At 38.8% G+C, this 27,887-nt stretch overlaps 1 long non-coding RNA gene across 4 annotated transcripts in view; it reads left to right on the plus strand.

Moving 5' to 3' along the window:
* Nucleotides 1–17,818, plus strand: part of LOC102150677 (uncharacterized) — a 54,777-nt gene extending 36,959 nt beyond the window's left edge. Inside the window, exons 2-6 of one of the 4 annotated variants that reach the window (XR_011438601.1) lie at nt 7,475–7,578; nt 8,853–8,931; nt 10,863–11,079; nt 13,542–13,643; nt 17,458–17,818. This is a non-coding gene — a long non-coding RNA (uncharacterized lncRNA). The remainder of the gene's footprint in view (nt 1–7,474; nt 7,579–8,852; nt 8,932–10,862; nt 11,080–13,541; nt 13,644–17,457) is intronic. The other 3 variants (XR_002807968.2, XR_001380768.3, XR_001380767.3) reach the window with 3 other exon arrangements.
* The last annotated feature ends 10,069 nt before the right edge of the window (nt 17,819–27,887 follow it).

The following is a 27,887-nucleotide window of genomic DNA, read 5'->3' on the forward strand; positions in this document are numbered from 1 at the left end:
AGGTCATTTACTTTTTGTGTGGATTGCTTTGATCAATGATATTATTGCCCTGGAGAGCCCAATTTAGGATAGACTTAGGTCCGACCCTTTTAGGGAGGGAGTAGAGGTAAAACTGGATGAGAAATACATTGTCTTCATAGAAATGCAACGATTTACTAGGAAAAGAATATAGTAGAATAACATTTTTGAAGTATTAACCTTTTTCCCTGATATTTCCCCATTTCCTTTCTTTCTACACAAGATATTAGCTGTGTTCCTCATTCCAGGGAAAGGCACAAAGCTCGTGAGTCTCTTAATCCTGGCTTTGTTTTCCGAGAGCCTTGCAGGAAAGGATTAGAGGAGAGCCAAAATGTTTGGGAGACATATGGATTGAGAAGAGTGAGATGTCTCGAATCCCACACTAGAAAAATACTCCTCCAGGTTTGGGAAGGGAGAGAGCAATAGAGGGAAGTTGATGAGAGCAGAGTTCTGTGAACCTGACAGAGAGAAAGGCCTTGTACCTTTCTTCTCTAATATAGTCCTGGGAGGGCGGTATAAGGTCTGTGGTGCTCTCAAGGGCAGAAAATAGACCCAGATTTGTAGACAGAGTTTAGGAAAGGTGACAAGACCTCAGAGAGGGTGTGATGCTTACAGTATCTAGGCAGAGAGATCCAAAAGCAGTCTTTAAGTGATGGCTGAAAAGCAGCGCGAGAATTCCCATGCCTTTATGCATAAGAAAGAAGGGGCAGAAAGAACTGTCAGTCCTGGAGGAACCACAGAGAGGGGACCAAAGGTCATCACAATGATGACCAGTGTGGATAGACGAATGAAGTCCAGACAGCATCTCCCCCAGAGCTTGTCCTACGTTCCTTCAGTATTTAATGGTCACTCAGTCATTTAACAGATACTTGGAGAGCATCTCTGAGTCTCCAGGACTACTTAGTTTCTGAGGATACGTCTTGGAACAAAACTGAGGATCTTCCTGGTTTCATGGAGCTCACAGTCTAGTGCAGGAGATGGACAATATTCAATGAACAGATACATGCCACGTTAGATGGTGACAAGCCCAGTGAAAATTATGACTCAGGGCCTAAGGGTTATCAAGAGTGTGCACTAATTTTTTTTTATTAAGATTATGATAGTTAACAGCCTTGTGAAATTACAGTTGTACATTAGTCATGTTGTAGGTGTACCACTTCACCCTTTGTGCCCTCCCCCCAGCCCCCCATTCCCCTGGTAACCACCGATCAGTTCTCTTTGTCTATATGTTAACTACCACCTATGAGTGGAGTCATACAGAATTCGTCTTTCTCTGTCTGGCTTATTTTGAGAGTGTGCACTAATTTTGAATACGTGATATTTGCTCGGTGAAACCATTGAACTGAATTGACTGGAACTCATGCTCTTTGAAGCACTGGCAATAATTTCACTAACATTTTCTCAAGAAAGCGAAAATAGCAAATGAGAGACGCAAGTATTTATATAGGATTCATAAATAAAACAAACGAGCCAAAGACCTCATATAGACTGTAAAGAAAGAGAGATAAAAACAGAAATCACACAGGACAAGAAAAAAATTTATTTTTATTAATTTAAATCCAAATATGTCTGATTCCAAAACTTGCAAAGTGTTATGGCATCACACACACAAAAAAACCGTAGGCTTTGGATCTGAATTCCTCTTTCAGATCTTTCTAGTTATATTACCTTGGGCAAGTTGCTTAACTTTTCTTAACTTTTTTGAGCTTCAGTCTTCTCATACATAAAAGGAGATTAGTAATTCCAATCTCACTGGTTTGCTGTTGAGAAGATATATTTAACAAGTGATAATTTTAAAATATGATAATGTTATGATAAAAATATTATGATAATGTAAGTGCTCAATAAATGGCAATTATTAAAAAATGTTAGCTCCCTTCCACGTAACCCCTCACAGGTATGCATGGATTACATGCAGGAGTGGAAATGGAAATAATGTATAGTGATAATATATCACTGCTTTATGAGCAGAATGGAACATGGGACATTTTAAAGCAATTAGAGGGTGCCTTCAGTGTTCTCTTTTGGAATTTGCACTTGACCTCCATTCCCCAGCATCTGTCTAGGTGTCTTCCCTTACTGCAGAGGATATAGTCAGTTTGTTACCTGAGTACCAGTGCTCAGAGCTCCTGCAGCACCTGCACTCCTCCCAAGCAATCCTCTGTGCCCCCTGCTAGCCACTCTGGATTTGCTGATGCCATGTTCTCTCCTCCTTTCCAGCTCCTGGAACTTTCCTTTCCAAAATATTCCTCTTTCTAATCAGGTATGTGTGGCTTCTCCATAGATTCCTAGAAAATTATATAACTCTGAGTGATGAAGAACTTCTGCAGCTCCCAGGAATTGTATGATAATAACTCCCACTGGCATTTAGGAGTCAGATATCACAGGCTCCTTCCTGTCCCAGCTGTGCCAGTGTTTTCCCATCATACTTGTGGTTCCCTCCATTATAATCGCTCGCTGCACTGTATTGAAACCATCTGTTTTTAAAGCTCTCCCTCCGCTGGGGCTGTGAGCTCTTTAAGGCTGAGACCGTGTCTTACTTTATCTTTTAACTGCAGTGCTGGATGTAAACTGGGAGTTCAGATATTTAATTCAGCAAATGAATGAATAAAGCATCATCATCAAATACACAAAACACCTTGGCTCTGTGCCTAGCATTGTGCTAGTGATTTTACCTGTACTCAAATGTACATTTTAGTATTCTCCTCCTGTGAGTTCTGGTTACATAATTCAGGGTATGTACATCTGAAAGAGACACTTACCAGGCCAAACCAGATGGAAGTTCAACGGAGAGAGAAACTTTTAGCAGATGAGGACTTTTGGCTTTCCCAGATCACATGTAAACGTAGCCACACTTTCCTGCCTCTGTGTAATACCAGCTGTGGCTTTAGAATTCTGAATAAGTCACTGGAGAAAGACAAGGATACAGAAGGGGAAAGGGCTTTTCCATTATTATTTTTTTTTTTTTTTCGAGGAAGATTAGCCCTGAGCTAACTACTGCCCGTCCTCCTCTTTTTGCTGAGGAAGCCTGGCCCTGAGCTAACATCCGTGCCCATCTTCCTCTACTTTATATGTGAGACGCCTACCACAGCATGGCGTGCCAAGCGGTGCCATGTCCACACCTGGGATCCGAACCGGTGAACCCCAGGCCGCTGAGATGTGGAACGTGTGAACCTACCCGCTGCGCCACCGGGCCAGCCCCGCTTTTCCATTATTAAGCCATCTCTGTTTACTTGGAATTTATATCCATCTCCCGCCCACCCACAGCTGAATTCTTTCAAGGGCATGAATTTATATTTTTTTGACACCGTCTGAAGTACAATCTTCCGGAAGCTGAAAATTTCCCAGAAGGATATCCTGAGAAACTAGTTGGGTTTCTTCTCCAATAACATTCAAAACCATCAATTAATTCTTCAATGAAAAGATTCAAACCGCAAAGTTTGTAAATGGCATTGAAGGAAGCCAAACTAGCTGCATGCGTTAAACATTTTCCTCAACATGGATTGCAAGTCATTTGCATTTTCACTCTGCTGAGAGGGCCAGGGCTGGTGGGAATGCAGTAACTGGGACAAGCAATCCTGAGCCATGTGTCTCCCTGGGGAGGACTGACTTTTAAGGTGCCATAGGGATCAGTTAAAGAGGCCAGCCCGGGGTCCTCGGGTCACGTCTGAAAGAGGAAACAACAAAATCTTCATGGGAAAATTATGCGAGAATGAAAATAGCCTGAATGTACAAGTATTATGTAGCACCCTTGGGAGGTTATAAGCAGAGCCTGAAAAAGAAAAAAAAGGGAGTGAGGTGGGGAGAGAGGGGTAATGGAAAGAAAACTCAATTAGAAGTTTAGTCCCAACCGTGTTAGAATATTCCAGTGTGTGTGTTGCCATCTTTTTCTGGGCCTCAGTTTCCTCAGTGGAAATGTCACTTCCAGTTACATTCTGTGAGATACTTGCTAGCGCTGAAATTCTATGGTGCTGCTATCAAGTAAATCCCCTGGCTAAAAAGCAAAATAGACATGAAACAGAACATAAAACAACAGTAATTTTGAATGTGTGGAAAGTAAGAACACAAAAAGAAAGAGGGGGACGTTTTGCCATTTGATGACAGTCTAAGAGCTTGAGGATCCACACACCCTAACCCCCACCCCAGCTCTGTGCCTCAGACAACAAAACTGGTGCTGTTAGACTCTCAAGGGGAATGCTGGATTTAAATAATCCTCTAACTAAGAAGCCTTTTCTAGTCTTACCCACCCAGACCATAAATCCCCTTCCTGTGGGTTTCCCACTCACCCAGGCAAAAATAAGTGTTCTTCCTTTTTGTTTTCAATAGCCCCCAGTACGTATCTCAAAAAAAACACATCTCGTTATTTTGTAAATATTTCTTTGGATGTCCATCCTAGACTAGACCGGACCAGAGTGACAACTCCTTGATGAAAAGCACTGTCTTAATCACTTTGGTGTTAGGATCTATGGCAGTACTTGGTCCATAGTAAGACCTCAAAAAAGTATGTGCTGAGTAAATGGGAGAATAAATAAACGATTGCCTTGAAAAAGAAATTTGAGCAAAGGAAAAAGAGGAAGGTGGCTGGCAATATGACCTTTCAAATCCTTTCAAATCCAAGATTGTAAAACTTTTATTGATCCAATTAACCAAGTAGTTTTCTGAATGTCAACATGATTTTCTGACAATGCTCTTCCTTATCACTCCTCACTATTTGTTTTCTTAGACTTCTACTTACCTATTTCTTGGACCTACATTTCTGCCTGTCTCTCCTCCAGCACCAGAATGTCAGCATTCTTAGGCTGAATATTACTTTCATCCTTCTCTTTCCTCCATGTATACACAGTATTCTTTGCTCCTTTGTCTTGGGATGACAGGTTGGGAGAAAAACATCTTTTGAAACAGATTTCCAAATTGCTTAGGTGATGTACTTTTTTGTGTGAAGTTCCTTTTAAGCAAGGATGCTTTTGCAATTAGTTATAAACCAATCTTAATGATACTGTTCTTATTGGATGGATGTGTATCTGCCTACTGGCTAATTAATCATCTCAGGCCTATTCACCAGCTTCCTCCTCCTCCTCTCTCATTCCTGCTCCCTCCCTACCCCCAAGCTCCATTTAACCTTAGAAAAGGTGGTCTCATTCTGTCCTGATTTATTCCTGATCACTGATTTTCAATGTTGATTTAGATTAGAAATAAAACAATCAGAGAATCAGAGTGTAGATTTTAGAGTATCCTGATACAGGAAACCTGTAGAAGTGGAGGATTTCTTCAACACTGTGCTCTCGGAAGAAGCAGTGAAAACACCTTATGTCTTTATTAGAAAGGTGCTCAGAAAATTGGCTCACCCCAGAGGGCTCTTAGGCATCATTTAAATACGCTCAATGCTCAAATTATCCCTATCTTTGAGCGCTTCCAATCAGAGTCATGCAAGAATTTCATCATAGATGAGATTCACATTTTTCAATCAGATGGTGCATTGGTGTGGTTTAGAATTATAGAACATTAAATTTGCTCTGCCTCTTTCATTTTTACGGGTGAGGAAACTCAGGCACAGAATGGAGCGGCTTATCCAAACTCACACAATTAGTGGCAAACCTAGAATTAGAGTCCATGTCTAGTGCTTCTCTTTTAGCAAGAGAAAGTCTTTTTCCAATTAGCTTCCTTGGAGACTAAAATTCCCACCTTTCAAATCTCTTCTTATTTAAGTTTGTCTCCAGAAATCCCCGGACAAAATACCAGTATGTTACTGGGGAGCATGGTGCATTCTCATAGCACTTCCTGCTATAAATTTGGTTTTCAGATTAGCTCCTGACCCCTGGTAGAAAGTAGGACCCTGAGGGATTTGGGTGCATCAGACAGGCACACTTGGCTGTTGGGAGTGGAAGAAAGGAAATGGCTGGAATGACATTTCTAAGTCTGTGTTTTGTAGAAAACTCAATGTTTTGTAGAAAACTCATCTTACAGATGTAAGATGCTAAATATGGGCCAAAAAAGTAACCTTGGTTAAATCAATTGAAAAATACTGGAAGAAACTAGGTCTCTCACATATTGCTGATGGGAATGTCAAATGGTATAGCTACTCTGGAAAATAATTAGGCAGTTTCCTAGGAAACTTAACATACAGCCCAACAATCACATTTCTGGTCATTTATCCCAGAGAAGTGGAAATATATGTCCACACAAAAACGTATATGTGAATGTTCATAGAAACTTTATTTGTAACAGCCAAAAATGGAAAACAATTCAAATACCTTTCTATGGGTGAATGTTTAAATAAATAGTGCTATATACATAGCATGGAAACGACAATTGATACATGCGGCAACTTGGACGGATCTCAAGGGAATTATGCTGAATGAAAAAAAGCTAATCTCAAAAGATTATATTGTGTATGGTTCCATTTACAAAAAATTCTCAAAATGACCAATTATGGAGTTGGAGAACATATTAGTGGTTGCTGGAGGCTGAGGAGGGCGATGAGTCACACTGAAGGGGTAGCTAGTTATCCAGGCTGGAGTTATAAATTTGGGAGCCATCACCATACAGATGGCACTTAAAGCCAGGAGATTAGATGCACTTTGGAGAAAGTGAAGACAGAAAAGACGAAAAGTCCAAGTGCCAGCCCTGGGTCGGATATATTTAAGAATCCACAAGAGAAGGAGGGATAAGCAAAAGAAACTAAGATTTGGCCAGAGAGTGTAAGAGTGGTGGGATTTGGGATGATGGTTTTTCTTTTCATATTTTCCCCATTGAAATTTTATTACTTTAAAAAGGAAAAAAAAAACCCAGCTCAAACCTTTTTTGATATGATTGCAAACTCCTTGAAGACAAAGCAAATTTTCTATTGCTTGCTCTGGGATCTCTTTACGTACTCCAGCTCCACTGAGAAACCCACATACCTCACAGAGAAAGATTTTGTTAATTCAAGGAACACATTAGCTAAGGTGTTTGATAGGCATGATAGAAGATTAAGTTCATCTGGTATACATTTTATTGTCTTCCATAAAGGTAACTCAGGGAAGAAAAATCTAAATTGTATTACTAGACGACTTCCAGACTTACATTTCCCTTCCTCTAGATTCTAAGCTTCATAAGGTGAGGGATAGTAACAATCTAGTTTTTTTACATGGTCACTTCCACTTAGTAAGGCTCCATAATACCTAAAACATTTAGGTCTGTTAAAAACCCAGAAATACCCTTAACTTTACATTTATGAGAAACTCCTTTGCTAATGACTAAGTCCTGGGCAGAACTTGTCTGTAATTTTTACATGGCCAAATTTTTTTCCCTTTTATGGATGGAGTTTTATAGATCATAAATTCAAATGCTCAGAGAACCTTAGAAGCTATTTATTCTTACCCTTTCTACCGATCCTCTGACATTGAATTACTGGCTCAACAGAGCTTAGCTGGAATTGGCACTTTTCTAACACTAATAATATTTTCTATTTTTTCAGGGTCTCTCTGCCAAGAGCTTAAAAGTTGTGAGGTGAGATGAGCAGAAAAAGGCATTGCCTTCCCAAAGACCAAAGCTTGAAATTTCACCCTTGCATCAGCCACAGTAAGGCTTTCTCTAGTCCCATCACAGCTCACTTCAACAGGTTTTCTTTAGCAAAGGTGTAGGGAACCTGGGTTCTATTTGTAGCTATGCAGCTAACTAGCTGTGTGACCTTGGACAAGTCTTTTAATCTCGAAGCTGCAATGACTCAATTATAATGCTATACCACTACCTCACTTTCACTGCCTCTTCAGTTTACTGTGGGAACACGTAAGACAATATTCATGATTGGTTCAAGACATATAGGTGGTTAAAGGCCACTGCCCGTAATATATTCTTTACATATTTGTCTTTGGCTTTCTTTTTTTCTTTGCACTCATTTATGATAATTTCATGGCTGCTGTGATTGTTTCTAAAAGGTTAAAGCTGCAACTTGTGTCTCTAGTCACGCTCTCTCTCTAGCACCTCAGTTTTAGATGATCAGGAGTTCGCTCTGCAGCACTGTAGCCTAAGCCACATTTGCAGAAAGACAGGGCTCAACTGGAAAACCCAATGGTCATCTCTGGGCCCTTGTGTCCTGGGTCAACAAGATCTATTAGGTGGTGTTAAAGTAAATGAATGGGCTAAGTACTTCCAGCCTCAAACCCATATTACTCTAGGAACTGTGGCAGTATAGTACCAACTGACAGGAATGCCATGTACTGAACCAGGAGTAGCTGAGCCAAGGCAGAAGAAGATAAATCTAATGAGGAGAATAATAGCTAGCACCTATTAGTGCTTTATGATATAAATTCATTTAACCTCCTTAAAAACCTTACACAGCAATTACCATCATTCCCCATTTTATAAAAGAGGAAACTGAGGCACAGAAAGAACTAGTGACTTTTTCAAGGAAATATTGAAGGTTTGGTAGAATGTTGGTAGCATGATTTAATCTTCTAAAAGGAAAATCTTCCTTGACGTTGTGAAAAACACAAATGAGAAGAATGATGATGAACATACTAATTAAGAGGCCTGTTGCCATAGTGCAGGTGAGAAATGAAAACCTAAACTAAAAGCTTATAGAAGGAGGAGCTGATTCTTCCTTCTTTACAATATCATGGGAGAGACATTTTTACTCTACTCCCCTTAAAGCAGAGTATTGGAGTGGACACTTCCTGTCTCTTTCCACCCATGTTTGTTCCAACTCAGGGAACAGGAGTGGAGGATTTGAAAGTTGAGAGCTTCATGCCCTGTGGGGTAACTTCACTTGGCAATGTGTTTATTAAATTGAATGACATTATGAGTGCTTTTCTTATTCTCCTTCCCTTTTGTACTTTCTGCTCCTTGTCTTATAGGAGGGCACAGGGCTTTCTCACATCTCGCATCCAGCATGAAGCAGACGAACCGAGGCAAATGTTCCTCCATTTGGTGAAGGTGGACCATTTTCCAGCTTCTTCTTTGTCATGTGAACGAATAAATTGGACCCTACTCTTCCCACTGATGCTGATGTCCACATTTAGGGCAAAGTGTTAAGATGGTCCCAGGTTGGCCCAAGATCCTGGCTGCAATCTCAAATCTAGCTTTACCAAGAAGCTCTGTATTTCGTGTTTTACTGAACAGCCATTAGTAAAGCTGATTCTTTCTACCTTTTATCCCTCTATACCTGTTAGGATTCTAAGGAAAGGAAGGGTTATTAGTACCTGAGATTGCACGAGGAGCACCACTGGGGATGGAATTCAAAGGTTCATGTTCACCAAGCAGTGTTTTTCCGAGGAAACGCTCATTCCTGATATTTTGAGGAAACTCTGCTTTTCTGCTTGACCAGTCCCCAGGACAAGGAAATCAGTTTGTCTGTCTAAGTCTTAGGTTCCTTATCTGAAAAAATAAGCATTAGGGAGAGTTCATTTTAAACCAGGGTAATGCGATTCTCCATCCCCCGTTAGATTCATAGTGTAGGACATTATAGAGCCTGATGAGTTTTCTATCATTTCATCTTTTATGGCAATCAAAACTCCATCTGGATCTCCAAGACACCCTGATGGAGTGTCAGAAGTCATTAAAGTAAAAGAGTAAAGATAAACAACAGGATGTTGTCTTTGATCCTTGGGCCTGGTAATCAGTCCATTAAAAAAATAGAGGGTGAGGTCCAGTAACGCTCTCTAACCATATTAAAGCCAAGGCAGATCTGACTTTCTGCATGTTTCGGGGGCCTGTTGCCCTCACCCAGATCTAATAAAGAAGGTGGTTTTATCTCTGCTCTTACTAACACTGTCACTCTCTGTACTGAGGGAGATAATCTGGGCAAGAAGAAAGTGAGATCTGGAAAGCTGAGCACCAGCATTGTCCTGTACACATATCTAGGAGTGCCCCTAAGGACAAACCCATTGTATCTAATGTCTCTTTTCATGCTGTTTCATTATTTTCATAAAATTATAGAATTTCAGAGATTCAAATCCTTCCTTTTGCATGGAAGAAACAGAAGTGCAGCCCAGAGAGACTGATGATTTGCTCAAAGTCGTAGAGCAAGGAAGTGATGGAGTAGGAACAACTAAGAAAATGTATTAATTGATTGAAAGAACAGACATTGACCATCTACCATAGGCCAGCATTGTGCTGGGCTCTAAGAGTAGGATTAAAAGATGAATAAATACTAATTGTTGCCTGCCCCCCAGGAGCAATAAACTATTGATGGCGCTGTAAAAGAACTTTGTGTAATATACAATGGGATCACTCAGGAAGGAGTGACCATTTTTTCAGAAAAGAAGATATATATCCTTTTTATGTATATATATATATATATAAAATAATCAACTTTTAGTCAATGCAATTGCAATATGCAATATAATTTCTGTAACTAAAGGGGTATATGGATAATTTGAAAATGTTTTGGTGGAGTTAAATGCACTTTAATTGGATTTGTTTGCCCGATGGTCAATCTTAATAGTTACTGATTACATACCAAAGTGATCTAAAATAGAAGTTCACCCAGGTCACAGATAATATGGTTAGGAAGACATGACCTAAGAATGGTGCCAATATCGCAAGGCTGGGAAGAACCCTGAAAGCTCACTAATTCACCTGACTGAAACAAAACTCACATTCCTCTTAAAAATTTTCTTTAAGTTATTCAGATGACTATTTAATGTGTCTTGGAAAGACTTTCCAGTTTTTGGAACGTTTTTCATCGCAATAAATTCCATAGGAATCAGCAGGTAATACTAGCCGCATAGCATAAATTGCTCACAGAGACAAGTGGGTTTGATAACAATATGTCACATTAAGAGCTATTCTTCCTGTAGATTAGAGTTGTCATTAAGTGCTTAGGTGTGCTTTCTCTCAAATGGCTATTCTGCTTTTAATTGCAGGCCAAATCGAGGGCATAATCTGAGTGAGTTATCTGGAGAAGATAATTATTACACCTCAACTGTATAGAACACAGAAGTTGTTTAAGCTGCCATTTGTTGAACACACACAATGGGTCAAGTGTCATTTTAAGTATTTTACGTATATTGTCATAGTTGATCCTCATAACAACGCTTTGAAATTGATATTACATCCATTTTTACGAACGAGGAATCAGAGGTAAAATAATAAAAAATAATATACCTAAATTTACACAGGTGGTACATAGTAAAGCTAGGATTTGCTTTTGCATTCTCAACTCTGATGCAATAACCATTATGCCAGGCATTTCAGAAGATGCAGCAATATAAAAGTCATGGTTCTGATTCCTGGGGTCTTACAATATGCTTGGGGAATTAGATATTTAGGAAAGCAAAGTGATGTCAAGCTAATATGTTAGAAGCAAAGTCTTATAGCAATGTTTAAAAGGCAAAAGAGGCAACTGGGAAGGCTTCTTGGAGGAGAAGGGAACTTGGTGAAACGTCAAAAGAATTATTTCTACAGGTTATCATGAGGAAAAAGAGAATTCCGGGCAAGGGTGCTTGAACAAGTATATTGGGTATGCTTGGAAGTCAGTGGATAGATGGCTGAATGGAGTTCCCCGACGCGTGAGGGACTGTTGAAGAGCAGGAGGCTCGAAAAGTGGAGACGGGTGAAAGGAGCAAGGCCACAGCCTATTTCCCAAGAAAAATAATTGGAAGAGTTTTAAAGCTACAAAAGTTCTCACTTATTTCACGATTTATCAGTGGATAAAAGTCTATATTTCACTGTTGCTATTCTGAGGAAATTTATTCAGCAGAGTACATTCAATAATGTAATCTAAGGCTTTATTTCTCAGGTCCTCTCTCTCTAGTACCCCCTCACCTCTGTCTACCTAGATAATATGGGAGTCAGGGAGAAGGAAATGAATCCAAGATCTGTGTACCTTTATGGGGCATGTAAAGAGGGAGATAGTTGGGAGGCAGACCTCTAGATGTCCATTATGGAACCAGGCCTTTCCAGTGACAGTGGAGCCCGGGACAATGCTCTCTTCAATATCCATGTCATTGGATTTGTGAGAGATTGGCTGTTCTAATGAAAGCTTTCTGACTCATTAAACCCTCGGATGATGCTGTGTTGTGCTGAGTGTGTGATTCTTCAGTCTTCAGTCTTGCTCTCATGGATCCCTGTTTTCAGGGAATATGTTGGTTCGTTTACTCTCTCTTTGGAACCAAGCATGCAGTGAGTCAACAACCAGAGCTGACGACAAAGTCCCCACATCATCTTTTCTGAGTTCTTTATTTTGTTTTTCATTTGTTGTAAATATTATTGTTTCTGCTAAAGTTGTTTTTAAAATTTTGTTTTAAAAAAGTAAAAAAATCCCTTGTAATCCCTGTAGCCTGCTGTCTCTGAGTCATAGAAGCTGTTACGGTATAAACTTGGGAACAATCTGTTTGATAAACTTTGGTGTGTTCAGCGCTTTGAGGATCGTTCCTGAGCAAGAGCAGCCTAATGAATTAGTAGATACATAGAGAAGCTGCAAGAGAGACAGCAAGTGTTTACTCATCGAAGTAATTTCTGGGAATGAAACTTGGAACAGTCTTTGGAGGATTCTGTGTTCTGTGTCGGCAAAACTATTGTCATGGAGAGTCGGGCTTTATCTTCCTGACTCTGTAGACCCCACGCTGCTTCTGGTAAATGCTTTTACCAAATTACTCATTGACTTGGGATAGGTCTCAAACTGGCAACAACAGTGAAAATGGCAACAGTGGTAATGTTAGCTCTCAGCTATTCTTACAATAGGCCAGAACTATATTCAATCCTTCATGTAAGTTATTACATTTATTGCTTAACAAAACTGTAAAGTCAGTATTTTTAAATTTTATATTAGAGAGTTTAAATACCTTAGGCAAATTTATACAGCTATTGAAGGAGCCAGGCTTTTCTTTCATCTGATTCTAAAGCCCATATCCTTAAGCATTGTAATATTCTACCTCTCAGATTCGCTGATTCTCTGCCAAACCAATGTATGTGTGTGTGTGTGCGTGCACGTGCACGTGTGTGCGTGTGTGTGTGTGTGTGTGTGTGTGTAAATGCCTCCTCCTGTGTATAAAGACACCCATATAAACGTATCTCTGCTCTTTTGAGTATAGAATATTTGCTAACACGTAATAGATCTATCACCATTCTAGGTGATCTGCAGCTAATTATAGACACTGCCTTTATTCTCTCCTACCCATAGTCCAACCAACACGCATTTATGGAGGTAACTTTTTATTATACAGATTTGACCATGTCATTACTGCCCTCAGAAAACTTTTGGAGTTCTCTGTGGAAAATGTGATAAAGTCTAAACTCCTCAGCCCTCCATCAACTTTCCCTCTGCTTAATTTTCCAAACTTACTTCTCGTTATATCTTTCTTCCAATTCTAAGTTTTTCTTGAAGTAGGACACCAGCATCCCACCAATATACATGCAAGTTCCTGTCTGTACACCCTTTTGCATGATGATATCCCTTCTGCCTGAAATTCCCACCTGAAAACATTTAAGACGGAATCTGCCTTTGCATTTTCTAATTGTACACTAAATTTGATTATGGTGTATTTCAAAGTTTGACTTCAAGTGTAATACTCATTTGTGTACGTATCTGTCTTACGTCACAGCTCTCTTCCACCTGTGTTCCTGTCAAGCTTGGGAACAACATCTGGTTCATTTTGTATCTACAATGTCTTGCCTAATGCTTAACACATGCTCAGAAAATGTTGGTAAGTTGAATCAAATATTCACTACTGTTATCCATTACTATAACTACTTCGTTTCAGCACTGCACAGAATGTACTTATGCCATGAAATGAACAAATGTAAATATTTTTCTGATTTATTTAAACAATGTGCCATGTTTGATCCATTATCTGTCTTTATGGAGCCACTAACTTAGGTGTTTAGGTCAAAACAAAGAGATTCAATTTGATGTCCCACTTCCTTGATCCCAGGGCCAGTTATGAAATGAGAAGTAGCCTGAGGTGCTTGAGATAAATACTCTATGGACAATTCCTCTTGTTTAATCTTGAGCATAAAATACTTAATACAAGTACTGTACTTATGCAGCCATTCATTTTCCTAATAATGACTAATCATACCCCTAGAATGCCAACCAAAGTTCTCCATCAATTATAGCCACTGGCCAATTCTCCATCTCCAGTGAAAATATTGGGTCCTTTTCTATTTCAAATATTTTAACTTATTTTTATATGTGAATGTCTGTTTCTGTCCGTCTTTTCTATCTTAAACTGAACAGATAAGAATTGAGTGGCCATACCAAAGCCTGGTCAACCTGATAATTTCAGTCATTTTAATTTAACAAGTGAATTTGATCAACAGCTTAACGAGCTGATTCGAGCTACACAGCTGAATTGGAATTCAGATACTGAGAGTGGACATGATCTACGGGTCTTGAGTTGCATATGCGTGACCCATACCTGCCTGGAAGGACACAGTTAACCAGCAAAACTATAGTCTGAAACATGGGTTAGAGGAACAGCTTTATCACAGGAAAACAATTTCCTCCTAGGTGCTGCAGGTAAGGGAGGCACTTGTAGAGAGAGATAAGATGCAGTCTTATAGGTGTCGATGAAAATAATCCATAACCAATCTATAAATGAAAATTTGGGAGAGTTTATTCTGAGCTAAAATCTGAGGATCATGGCCCAGGGCCTTTCTTCCTGAAGGAAGAAAGGGCACTGAAGAAGTGGGGTGCACAAAGTGGTTATATACCCCCAAACAAGATGTTTCACGTATGATTGAAATGTCCCTTTTACAATAGTCGTGAGACTGCTCTGTCGGCACAGCGATTGATGGACACAGCAGGTAGGTCTGATGTGTTGGTGGACACAGCAGGGTGGCAGGTCTGTTGTCTCAAGCTGGGTGGTCACAGGTGAGCTGAGTGGTCAAAGGTGAATGCAGCAGTCAGTTCCTAGCCTAAGGAAAGATGCTTATCCTTAAGGAAATGCCAGTGTCGGGGGAAGTTGCACCTTTATCTTAAGGCCATTTGTTCTTGCCATAGGAAATGTTTTAAAGCAGATATGCAATGCCTGCTCAATGGCCACAGTCAGGCCCTTTTGGAAAAAACAAAGTCAGGCCAAATTAGGTTTACACCAAATGGCTTCCTCATATACTCCAATATATCCTATTGCTTGCCATTTCAGTTTGTCAAGGAAAAGATTTTAAAGCAATGGGAGAGAGTCTGCTGGCAATGTTTAGACCAGGAGATAATGTACTTCGAAGTACATTAGAGATATTCATTCAACAAGTATTTACTGAGGGCCTATTCTATGCCAGACATTGTTTTAAGAACTGAGGATACAGTGATGAACAACAACAAAAATCCCTGCCATCATTAAACATACAATCTAGTTTGAGAAGAAAATAAACAAATAACACATAATTCAGACATTATAGAAGAAAAAGAAGTTAAAGTCATATAGCATCCAAGGATAAGTGGAGGAATAGATATAATTTCTGAGAGAGTGGTCAGAGATCTCTCACCTGATGACGGGTGAGCAGAAACCTGAAAAAAGCTAGGATGCAAGCCATGAAACTATCTTGGGAAGAGTGTTTCAGGCAAAGAGCGGATGCAAAGAATGGGCGAGTATATATGGTGGGTTTGAGGAAGAAGAAGGGCATGTTGCTTGGGGCACTGTGAGCTAGGAGATGAGATCAGAGAGGCAGTCAGGAGAAAGATCATGTTGGACCCAGGCAGATTCTTTTTTAATTGAGGCAAAATTTATATACAGCGAAATACACAGATTTTATGTAGAGAATTAGATAAATTTTGATAAATACATTCACCCATGTAACCCAGTCTTTTTTCATTTTAGCCATTCTAGTGGGTTCATAGATCTCATTGTAGTTTTAATGTGCATTTTTCTGACATATGATGATGTTGAATACTTTTTCACATGCTTCTTGTCCATTTTTATATCCTTCTTTTTAGAGGGTCTATTCAAGTGTTTTGCCCATTATATTATTAGTTTGTAGGAACTATTTATATATTCTGCATACAGGAAGGTAAGGACTTCTAATATTATTGTTGTCTAACTGTGAAGGGAAGCCATCAGAAGATTTTGAGCATGGAATAACGCAAAGCCAGTAGTATAGTTATGCAAATTTTGCAGTGCACAACTTTAGGAACTGCCATTCACATTTGTAGCCATCATAGATAGGTATATTTGTTATAATTCTCCATTAGATGTCAGCAAATGTCTTAAGGAAGAGACAGCTTTTTTTAACTCTCTCAAAACACCGTTTGAGTTAGTGGTGGACCACCGCCATGAACTTTTACGAGGATCGTTCTGTCTTTTGTGTGAAGAATTGACTGTAACAAAGCAAGGGTAAGAAGTTTTCTAAGTAGAAGCTTGAAAGTATCAATTGATTTTTTTGTTTGTTTGTTTGTTTTAAGCTGCATAAGATGTGAGAAGAGAGACAATCTAAAGCAGTAACAGTTTCCAAACAGAATTTAAAGGAAATATGAAGGACCCAGGATGTATTAGATTGGAAAATGAAACTTTTTCACATGTCTAGTCTCAAACTAGCATAAGATTCTCAAAGTAAGAAATGGCCTCATGTTATAGATAAAATTAAGGTCAAGACTGTAAAACTCTTTGTTTGAATCCTTTGAAGTATTTAAGGTGATACTAGCTAGACTCTCTTAACTAGGCAAAAGACCTTCTAAGAATCGTAAAGGCGTTGTCCTGATATAACCTGATACATAGAAAGCCCACAAAGTTTTTAAGCTCACCTGTGACCACCCTGCTGTGTTCACCGAGACAGCAGACCTACCTGCTGTGTCCATCAATTTGATCAACAGCTTAACGAGCTGATTCGAGCTACACAGATTAAATTAAGAAGGGTCAAAGACAACACAAAATGCAAGAGCTCTCTGAACCCCTAACTTTCTACAGGCTGAAAGTACACTGAAAAACTTACTCAGCTGCAAACACAGTCATCATTTCTTATGAATAAAGAAAGGTATCTCAGAGGGCAAGATCAACACTCAGAGGGAAAGACCAAGAGATAAGAAGAACCATAGGTTAGGGAACTCCTCTCAGGGATTAGTACTGGGCCCTAATCAAGGAACATTCTGTACACCTGTAGAAGATGGAATTAACAACAGGCGCATGGTTGGAGGTGAGAACTGCTACACACCAGTGTTTCTATGAGTTTCTTGTCCTTTGCCTTTGAATAGGAATTCCTATAGCAAATATCCTACCCATTTTCAACATTTGTCTTGTGTGTTTGGGCAGAGATAATGTCATTTTAGGTCACAGTTCTCTGTGCTAAGAGAACTACATCCAAGATACTTCACCAATATCTGGACCAGATTTATATTAGGAGATCATGGACTTTAAGCCTGATGCTCTGATTGGATGAGAATTTGGGGGTCTGAAAGAGGAGTGAGTATATTTTGCATGTGGAAGGGATATGAATTGTTCTGTCCTGAATTGACTGCAGTAGATTGTTTGCAAAGCTGGCTGCAGCAATTCATTACATTCTGCATGTCCCTTTACTCTTCCCATTTAGAAACAGAGTCTCTTGCCCTTCTCCTGAATCTGGAATGGCCCTGTGACTTGCTTTGATCAATAAAATGTGGCAGAAATGATGGTGCGCAGCTTCTGAGGCCTGACATTATGATACCTTGCAGCTTCCACCTTTAATCTTTTGCAACACTCTTCTGAGACTTCCCAGGATGAAAGAAAACATGGAAGGCAAGACTAATCCATCAACCAGCACCAACTGACAGACTTGGGAGTGAGGCCATCTTGGGACTCCCAGCTCAGCGAACCCTCTTGGTAAACGCAACCCTATCAGTGAGCCCATACCAAGCCAGCCAATTCACAGAGATGTGAGAAATAATAAATTGTTACTGTTTTAAACCTCTAAATTTTTGTGTACTTTATTACACAGCAATAGATAACTGAAGCAGAAATTGACTTTGTTATCAAAAATCTTCTCCCAAAGAAAACCTCTGACTCAGATGGCTTCATAAGTGAATTCTATAATATTTTTGGAAGAAATAAAGCCATTCTGCACAAACACTTCCTAAAATAAAGGAAGAAGTAATATTTCATATCTAGTTTTTTGAGGTCGGCAAAACTGTGATGTAAATAACCAAGTATATTTATTACAAGGAAAGAAAGTGTTAGATCAATATTCCTCATGAACATAGGTGTAAATATCCCTAAGATAATATTGGAAAATTGAATCACGCAATATATAAAATGCAAAACATATCAATGCCAAGTGAGTTTTATCCCAGTAATGCAAGTTTGGTCTACTAATAATCAACCATTAATTTGCTATCTTAATAGAATAAAGGAGAAAATATGGTCATCTCAGTAGAGGCATAAAATTTTGAAATTTTAATGCCCATTTATGATTATGAAATACTCTGAAAAGTAGGAATAGAAAGAAATTTCCTCTGACAAAGAACATCTATTAAAATCCTACAGTGAACAGACAGAATGCTTTCTCCCTAAGATCCAAAATAAGGCAAGGATATTTGCTTTTATTCCTTCTATTCAACATTGTACTTGAGTCCTAGCCAGCAGTAGGTCAAGAAACATAAATAAAAGATTTAGAGACTGGAAATAAATATTGATTGATTGATTTAAATATTTATTTTCAAGTAGTAGGATTATTCACATAGAGATTTCCAAAGAATCCTGCTGCCATTGGGAATTTTTAAAGCAAAGAAATAGCCTGCTCGTGAATTATCAATAGATGGTAAAGCTATTTGGCAAAACTTGAGTGAGGAATAGGATCCTTATAGAATTTCAAAACATCTCTCCACATATCACTTATTCACTACAAAGAGAAAAAATAGTTATTTACTATGGAAAAACCTCACAGACAGCATTTTAATCAAGTGATCAAAGTTAATGTCACCAATAATGGGACAAAGTTAATGTCACCAATCATGTGCCTCTTGATATGATGCACTGAAAAAGACAAAACATCACCCATGTTGTATTCCTGCCCAAGATGCATCGCCTGAATCTAACCATGAAGAACTATTTTAAAAATCCAAAGTCAGGGACATTCTAAAAACTGACCTTTACTCCCTAAAAATGTCAAGGTCATAAAAATCTGAAGAATTAGAGTCAAGACAACTAAATGAATGAGAGATCTGGTACTGGATCCTGAAGTAGAGGAAAAAATGATATAGAGGACATAAAATTTGAATATAGGCAGTATAGTAAATATTATTATATTGATGCTAAATTTTCTGAATTTGATCAATGTATAATGGTTTTGTAGGAGGATGTCCTTGTTTTTAGGAAATATATATTGAATTATTAGGAAGTAAAGGGCCATTATATTTGCAATGTACTCTCAAATGATTTATAAAAAAAATAGATGTCTCTGTATGTGTGTCTAGATGAAGGATATGAAGGAGTACTTTATTGACCCTGCAACTCTTTTCAAATAATTTCAAAATAAAAAGTTTTTAAAAAGTGATGGTGGGGCCAGCCCCGTGGCAGAGTGGTTGAGTTTGTGTGCTCCACTTTGGCAGCCCAGGGTTTCTCTGGTTAGGATCCAGGGCGCTGACATGGCACCACTCATCAAGCTGTGCTGAGGCGGTGCCCTACATAGCACAAGCAGGGGGACCTACAGCTAGGTTATACAGCTGTGTACTAGGGGGCTTTGGGGAGAAGAAGAAGAAAAAAAAAGAAGATTGGCAACAGTTGTTAGCTCAGGTGCCAATCTTAAAAAAATAAAATTTAAAAAAAAGTGATGGAAACTGTGATAAACAGAATAACAGATGCCCAGCCTACTGCATTCAAATCCAGTTTTAAAAAAATCCTCTGGACCAAAAAAAAAGACCAGCAGGTCACTTCCAACTCATGGGTCACCAGGTTGCAACCTCCTGAACTGTATAATCTCAAGTTCAAATTTCTTTCCTCAACCATCCTCAGTCTCAACCTAATTTGTCTTTCCAGACATGCCTTCCACTGCTCTCCACTCAGTTTTTGATGCTGGCTAACCTGCTCTGCCCCAGTGCTCACAGAGACATTCTGTTCTTCACATCTGGGCTCATGCCGTCCTTCACCTTGGAAGCATTCTCATTTTCTCCATCTATGCATTTTCTCCTATTCTTCAAGTTCCTTCTTAAATTCCACCTCTTCTCTGAAATCTTTTCTAATGATGCCTGTCCATAATCATGTCCTCTTCCTCAGAACTCCGGTGTATTTATGGTGTGCAACACACTATTGTATTGATTGATTAGTTGATCAAATAGAGGTCACAGCGTCTCAGCAGACTGAAGAGGCAGGATGCCGTGCCTGGGCACATCTTCTGTTTAATGACTTTCTCTTTTACCTGATGCTCCTCTTTGTTCAGATAGACTTTGCCAGCTGATCCCCAGTCTCTCAAGAAGTGTAGTATATTTCTATACTAACATACATGGCAAATTTCAAGCCAGTCATTATTGTTCCCAGACTTACTAAGTATAAAACTAGGGCTCCCATAACCAGTTTGTACTCATCTTTAACAATCTGGGAAGACCATACCAGAAATATATCAGACATATATTCTTTTCCTCAGAAGGCACAGGCAGTTTCATTGAGTATGAACAGTGAATGAAGAGATATCAAGACTGTATCTCTGCTCATCGCAAACAGGCAACTCAGAAAATTGTTGCTACTTTAAATTTTAGACAAACGGACCAGTCTCCATCCCATAGTTTTTCCACAAAACAACCTATCACAGAATTATAGTGGTACATTTTAAACCGAATCAAGCAACTGCTTGGTTCACTGTCCTCCCTCCCTCAACCCCTGGTCCTCCACCTCATTTTGTAGGAAAACAAAACAAAACAAAACACGTGGAGGAATAGTGAGAATAAATTAATCACTCAAGCATACACAATTAGCGGGAAAGATGGGTCGAGAATCTAGGTCTCATAACTTATTTTTTAAAATTTTCGCTGCATTTCAACCTCTCAGATTTCGCCCTTCAGTGTGAAAACTACATCTGTTAGGTTATAGCAGCTACTGTGGCTGTGGAAGCGTTCTACTTCTGCACATGTGGCAACTGCAAGGAAAGGTGGAAGGGCTGATATTCTCCAAGAGCTTTAAGGCACCAATTTTAACCCCAAAGAGAAGACATTTCCCGTTTACCCTTTGGTTTTACCATTTGTTTCTTCCCGGTGCGCAAGGTAACAGAGCCCTAATACATACAAATGGTCCTAGGGACTCTAGGGAGAGGGAGCTGCTAAAAGGAAACAGTACCAAATAAGTTCAGTTTATTCTTCATCATACAAAACACATTCCTTCAGACTTACTGTAGCCTTGTGCATACCACTGGACTAAAAATAGACCCAGTGTTTATTCCTGGAACATTGTTTGCTTTACTATTGTTAAATTCTCTGGGCAAAGTCGTTTTTCCCAAGAGATCACATTTGGGGCTCACAAAAGCTCAGGTTTTCCTGGACTTACTCCTGCAACACACCCTTCCCTCCCAGCCCCTCATAATCTGAACATAGGCCCTGTCGTTTAGCCATACACTATCTTCAGCAAGCCACCTCTCGCCCCCATGCCTCTGTCTTCTCACCTGTAAAATGGGAAGAGTAACAATAACCGCTCTAGTTATTGCACAAGTCTTGTGCAGCTCTAATTACATAAATATATGTAAAGGCATTTTATAAATTTTAAATACTGAACAAATGGATAAGATCATTATGGTTATCAGAGCCCCCTAAGAGCTAGATTTCTTCAATACCACCTGTTATGATTTAATATTAAAGAGAGAGAGAGAGAAAGATATTGGAAAGATTTCTCTAAATGACATCTTTATACTTTTGGCCTATCCCTCTGGTCATTCGCAGCTCCTGACATGCATGCAGTTTCTCTCACCCCTCCACCCTGCTATATTGCCAGAAAATGTTTCCTGACTTGATCTGCCAGTGAAAAAAATGTCGATAACTTGTATAAAGTCTATATAAAGTGCAGAGTGCCATCTCATAATCAATAATGGGAAAAATGATTATAAATGGGGTTGAATTTCTTGTGATGTGTGAGTCTGTATGGATTTCTCCAGAGGACTCCTGATGAACAGATAGATGCCATATAGACTGCTATGTGACACAGGGAACCCCGTCTAGAAAGAATCAAATAATCAGACAAACTGCTTTAAAAGAACTTTGTTCTAACTAGTCTATGTACTGTGCGCTTCTTTTTATATAAGTCTAATATACCATGAGCTCCTGAAAGTCAATGATAAGGTCTTATAAGTCGAATAAGTCTTTTAACACTTACAGAGATAATTAATAGCAAAAGTAATTTAGTGGCAGTATAGTGTCATTGAACCAATTATCATCAAAACCTGAACCTTTAAACTCCTTTTAAAGTAGTGTAACAAAGGTCTGGGTTGAGACAGCCTTTATTGATAGCCATGTATGGCCAAGGTGTGGTTGGAGTCAGTAGTGACAAAACTGAGTTAAACTAATTAACCCATGTGGAACTAAAACTTTGGTATTTTAGAATTAAGTTAACCACTCAGAGACAAAGCAATAGTAGCTCCTATTGATGTTCTTAGCATTAACTAAAGTTACAAAAAGTTAACTATTGTAACTTTTGTTTTGGCCTGACAGGGAAATAAAGAGAAAGGAAACATGTTTGTATACCTATTATGTTTCATGTTCACTGTCAAAATTCACAGCAATCCTGTGAGGTAGGAAGGGAGGTCATTGTTCTATTAATCTGAAGTAGGGAGCGATTTTCAAGATGACTCATCCATGCCTTAAACCAGGTCTTCTGACTCCGAGACCAAATCTGTTTTCAATTTTACCTATAAATATGAGCATCTCATATTTCAGTGCTTTTTATTCAGAAAGTCAAAGGCCTTTTAAACATGAATTCACTGTCAATGGTGAAAAGGCAGTGAGTTAGATGGGAATATCATGACCTTTATTTTACAGAGGAATGAATTCAGGTCCAAAGACATGAAGAGGCTTGCTTCCAATCCACCAATGAGTAGCTAAAATGCCCGGGTTTATTATATATCATCCATTCATCTAATTATTAATTTGATAAATGTTTGTTAATGACCTACTATGAGTCAGGTATCTGGAAGATACTGGGAAGTCAGCAATGAACAAAAGAGATGGAAATCCCCGCCCTTCTGGAACTCAGATGTTAGTGGGAGGAATCAGACAATAAAGCAGCAAGGGGCTAAGGACAGGGTGTCTGTATACGTGTTGAAATTTTAATTAGAATCACAGAGGAAGTCTCACTGAAAAGATATTTGAGTAACACTCTGAAGGAGGTTGGGGGTGGGGGAAGCCATGCAGATATCTAGGGAGAGCATTCCAGAAGAGGGAACTGTGTGGTCGGTTATTCTAGGTGCAAGCGTGCCTGGCTTGGTGGACGTACAGCAAGTTTAGTGTGGCTGTGACTGGGTGAGTGAGGGGAAAAAAGTTGAAAGTGAGGTCAGAAAGATAGCAGTCATTGGGCCTGAGGATGGAGGGGATATACGTAAGTCTTCTGAGGCCTTGAAGACTATCACCGCAGCTTTGCCTTTTATTCAGTAAGATGGGAAGTCATCAGGATGCTTTGAGCAGAGATGTGACCATAGCTTTTAACATGATGTGATCACTCTGGTGACCATATTAAGAACAAATTAAGTACACTCAAAGTGTGTAGAAATGGAGAACATTTAGGATGCTAAATCATTAATTCGAGTCAGAGATGCTGGTAGCTTGGACCAGGCTTCTAGCAGTGGAGGGAGTGCAAGTGGTATATTCTGGTTAAGCCTTAGGACTGTCACTCCTGCTGTCTTGTCACTCACATCACTTAGATAAATGCCCGATGTTTATAAAGATGATTCTTTAAAAAAAAACTAAAGTAGACAAGAAAGCAAAACAACTTTTGGCCTTGAAGGGCAGTTATGGAGTAAGCAAACAGCTTATTTAGTTTCTCTCTTGGGAAAATTAAGCACAGATAACAATAAAATCCTAATTGCTTGAAACCCTATTTTCAGCTAGATGTGGCAGCAATCACTTAAAAGACTCACAGATCTCGTAAAACTCAGCCCCATCTGTCATCATTTTTCTATTCTTGACTAGAAGACAGTAATTCCCCAGTTTAGCTGTTCTTTGTACACATGATTGGCATTTGTTTCACGGGCAAATTCAAGTCACAGAACATTCTGTGGCCAGCATATTGAGCATATTTAGTAGGGTGGAGGTACATCTCAGAAACTGCGATAGATTCGTGAGGACAGCCTTGCTCCTCAGAGGTCTTGTTCCCAGCCCTAAGTGCCCCTCCATGGAACCCAGAGATGCTAGCACCAATTGAACAGTGTTTGCTCCTCAGAAGTGTGGGTTACAGCTCCATGGGGCAGCTTATCCAAGCTTTTAAGTTTAATCATTCAACCTTATCACTTCTCCCATCCCTAGAGGTGGTAGCTGCTTCCTGTAGTTTCTACCTCAGTAATAATTTCCTGTACCCATTTTTTGCCCTATACCTAGTGAACAATTTTTATACTTAATTAACAGTTATTCATATTATATTTTTACTTTTAAAATTACTTGTGATATTTACCTCCTAACTGGACCCTGATTGAATCAGAAATTGAAACCAAGATCATCGCAAGAAACAAGCCCTCTAAGATGGAATTTGAGATTGGTTTGGTTGCATCCTTGGGCTTGAACTCAGTGCCAAGCTTCTGACCGTGGTCAATGGCATACTAGTAATTTATGGAGTGCAGTAGTGTCACACTGAATCAAATTATTACCTGTGATTGATTGCATTGATGTGCCTACTGAAGCAAGTGCCTCAGGGTATCAAGTGTCTCCACATCTGCAAAGACCCACGTCAAGTTACATGTTCACACATTCTGAGGATTGGGATATAGATGTCTTTGGGGTGCATTATTCAGACTACCACAAGACCACAGCATTAATTCTATGGTTTTCCATTGAATTGGCCATGTGAAAATGTGAGATAGGCTAAGTTTGAAAGCCACCGTACAGAATGAAAGAGCTGAACTCTTTAAGATTGTCAAAGACATGAAGAGAGGAAAGAGGAACTGTTGAAGATTGAAGGAGGTTGATAAACATGATAACTAAGTGCAACACACACACACAGGATTCTGGAATAGAAAGAAAAAAAGACGTTGTTTGGATAGTAGGTAAAATTTGAAGGGGTTTGTGGATTGAGTAATAGTGTTATATTAATATTGACTTCCTGATTGGGAGGATGGTACGGTGGTAAAGTAGGAAACCGTCCTCATTTTGTGTAGTCTCATCCTGAAGTATTTACATTGATGAGGCATCGTTTCAGAAATTGTGTGTGTGTGTGTGTGTGTGTGTGTGTGTGTGTGTGTAGGGAAGCAGAGAGCAAATGTGGAAAAATAACAATTAGGGAATCTGAGTAAAGAAGATATGGAAATTCTTTAATTATTATAGTAATTTTTTGTAGGCTTGAAACTTATGAAATAAAAATATATTAAGGTAAAAAAATACAAATTATCAGTATCAGTAATTTAAAAAAGACATCCATATAGATCCTATGAACAGCAAAAAGATTAAAAGAGGATATTATAAGAACTTTATACAGTTGATAATTTTGATAACATAATTTCCTCAAAAAGACAATTGATTAAAACAGACAGATGAAGTAGAATCATAATAGTCTCACATCTGCCAACACGTTGAATCTGTTATTTAAAATCTTCCTATAAAGAAAACCACAGAATGGGAGAAAATATTTGCAAATCATATATCTGATAAGGGGTTAATATCCAAAATATATAAAGAACTCATACAATGCAACACAAAAAAAGAACAAACAATCCAATTTAAAAAATAGGCAGAGACTCTGAATAGACATTTTTCCAAAGAAGGTGTACAGAAAGCCAACTGATACAGGAAAAGGTGCTCGGTATCACTAATCATCAGGGAAATGCAAATCGAAACCACAATGAGATATCATCTCACACCTGTTAGAATGGTTATCATCAAAAAAACAAGTGTTGGTGAGGATGTGGAGAAAAGGAAACACTGTGCACAGCTGGTACAAACGTAAATGGGTGCAGCCACTATGAAAAACACTATGGATGTTCCTTAAAGAATTAAAAACAGATCTACCATATGATCTAGCAATTCTACTTCTGGGTATTTATCCAAAGGAAATGAAATCACTATCTCCAAGGGATATTTGCACCCCCATGTTGATAGCAGCATTATTTACGATAGCCAAGACATAGAAACAACCTGAGTATTCATTGACAGATGAATAGATAAAGAAAATGTGATATACATATACAATGGAATATTATTCAGCCATAAAAAAGAAAGAAATCTTGTCCTTTGCAACAATATGGATGGACCTTGAGGGCATTATGCTAAGTGAATTAAGTAAGAGAAAGAAAAATACTGTATGAGCTCACTGATATGTGGAATCTAAAAAACTGAACTTGTAAAACAGAGAGCACACTGATGGTTGCCACAGGTGGGAATGGGTGGGGAGGGGTGGGAAAAATGGAAGAAGATGGATAAAAGGGAAAAACTTCTGGTTCTAAGATAAATAAGTTCTAGGGATGTAATGTACAGCATGATAACTGTATATTTTAAACTTGCTAAGACAGTACATCTTAAAAGTTCTCATGGCGAGAAAAAAATTGTAACTATGTGAGGTGATGAATGTTAACTAAACTTGTCATGATCATTTCACAATACGTACATATATCAAATAACTATCTTGTACTCCTGAAACTTATACAATGTTACACATCAGTTGTATCTCAGTAAAGCTAGGGGTAAAAAGGAGAATCCCAAACCTGGATGACGTAATGGGTAAATTCTTTCTGATGTTTAAGGAAGATATAATACCAATGTTGCACAACATTTTCCTGAGAATAGGAAAAGGAGGAACATTTTACAGCTCATTTTAAGAAGCCAGCATAACCTTGTTGCAAAGGACATTTGCAAGAAAAGGAAAATTATAGACTAATTTCTCTCATGAACATAGATGCAAAAGCCCTTTGAAGAATTAGCAAATCAAATTCAGCACTATACAAAGAATGGATACACATCATGACCAAGTAGGGTTAATCCAGATTTTCAAAGGTGATTTAATTTTGTTTTTTTTTTTAAGATTTTTTTATTTTTTCCTTTTTCTCCCCAAAGCCCCCCAGTACATAGTTGTATATTCTTCCTTGTGGGTCCTTCTAGTTGTGGCATGTGGGACGCTGCCTCAGTGTGGTCTGAGGAGCAGTGCCATGTCCACGCCCAGGATTCGAACCGACGAAACACTGGGCCGCCTGCAGTGGAGCGCGCAAACTTAACCACTCGGCCACAGGGCCAGCCCCGATTTAATTTTGTTTTTTAAAGAGAAATTTAGGTTGCTATTTTTTTTTTTGATTTTTGATTTTTTTGATTTTTAAAAATTTTTTTCCTTTTTCTCCCCAAAGCCCCCCGGTACATAATTGTATATTCTTCGTTGTGGGTCCTTCTAGTTGTGGCATGTGGGACGCTGCCTCAGTGTGGTTTGATGAGCAGTGCCATGTCCACGCCCAGGATTCGAACCAACGAAACACTGGGCCGCCTGCAGCAGAGCATGTGAACTTAACCACTCGGCCACGGGGCCAGCCCCAAAGGTGATTTAATTTTTAAAAATCAATCAATGTAATACACATTGACAAAAAAAAAAAGGGAGAAAACATCATCATTTCAATAGATGCAATAAAAATATTTAAAAGGGAAAAGAACTCCTAGAAATCAAAAAGAAAGATACACAACCCAGTAGAAAACTATGTAGCATAGCTGAATAATTCACAAAAGAATATTTAAATGGTGTGTGTATGTGTGTGTATATATATATATATATATATGTATAAAGGTTCTCAACTTCATTTGTCACTAGAGAAATGTAAAATAAAACTTTGATATAATACCACCACACAACCACCAGGATAGCTAAAATGATAAAGATAAACAATACCTTATG

Source organism: Equus caballus, chromosome 5 (genome assembly GCF_041296265.1).
Source record: "Equus caballus isolate H_3958 breed thoroughbred chromosome 5, TB-T2T, whole genome shotgun sequence".
In the NCBI taxonomy this organism is placed as follows: domain Eukaryota; kingdom Metazoa; phylum Chordata; class Mammalia; order Perissodactyla; family Equidae; genus Equus; species Equus caballus.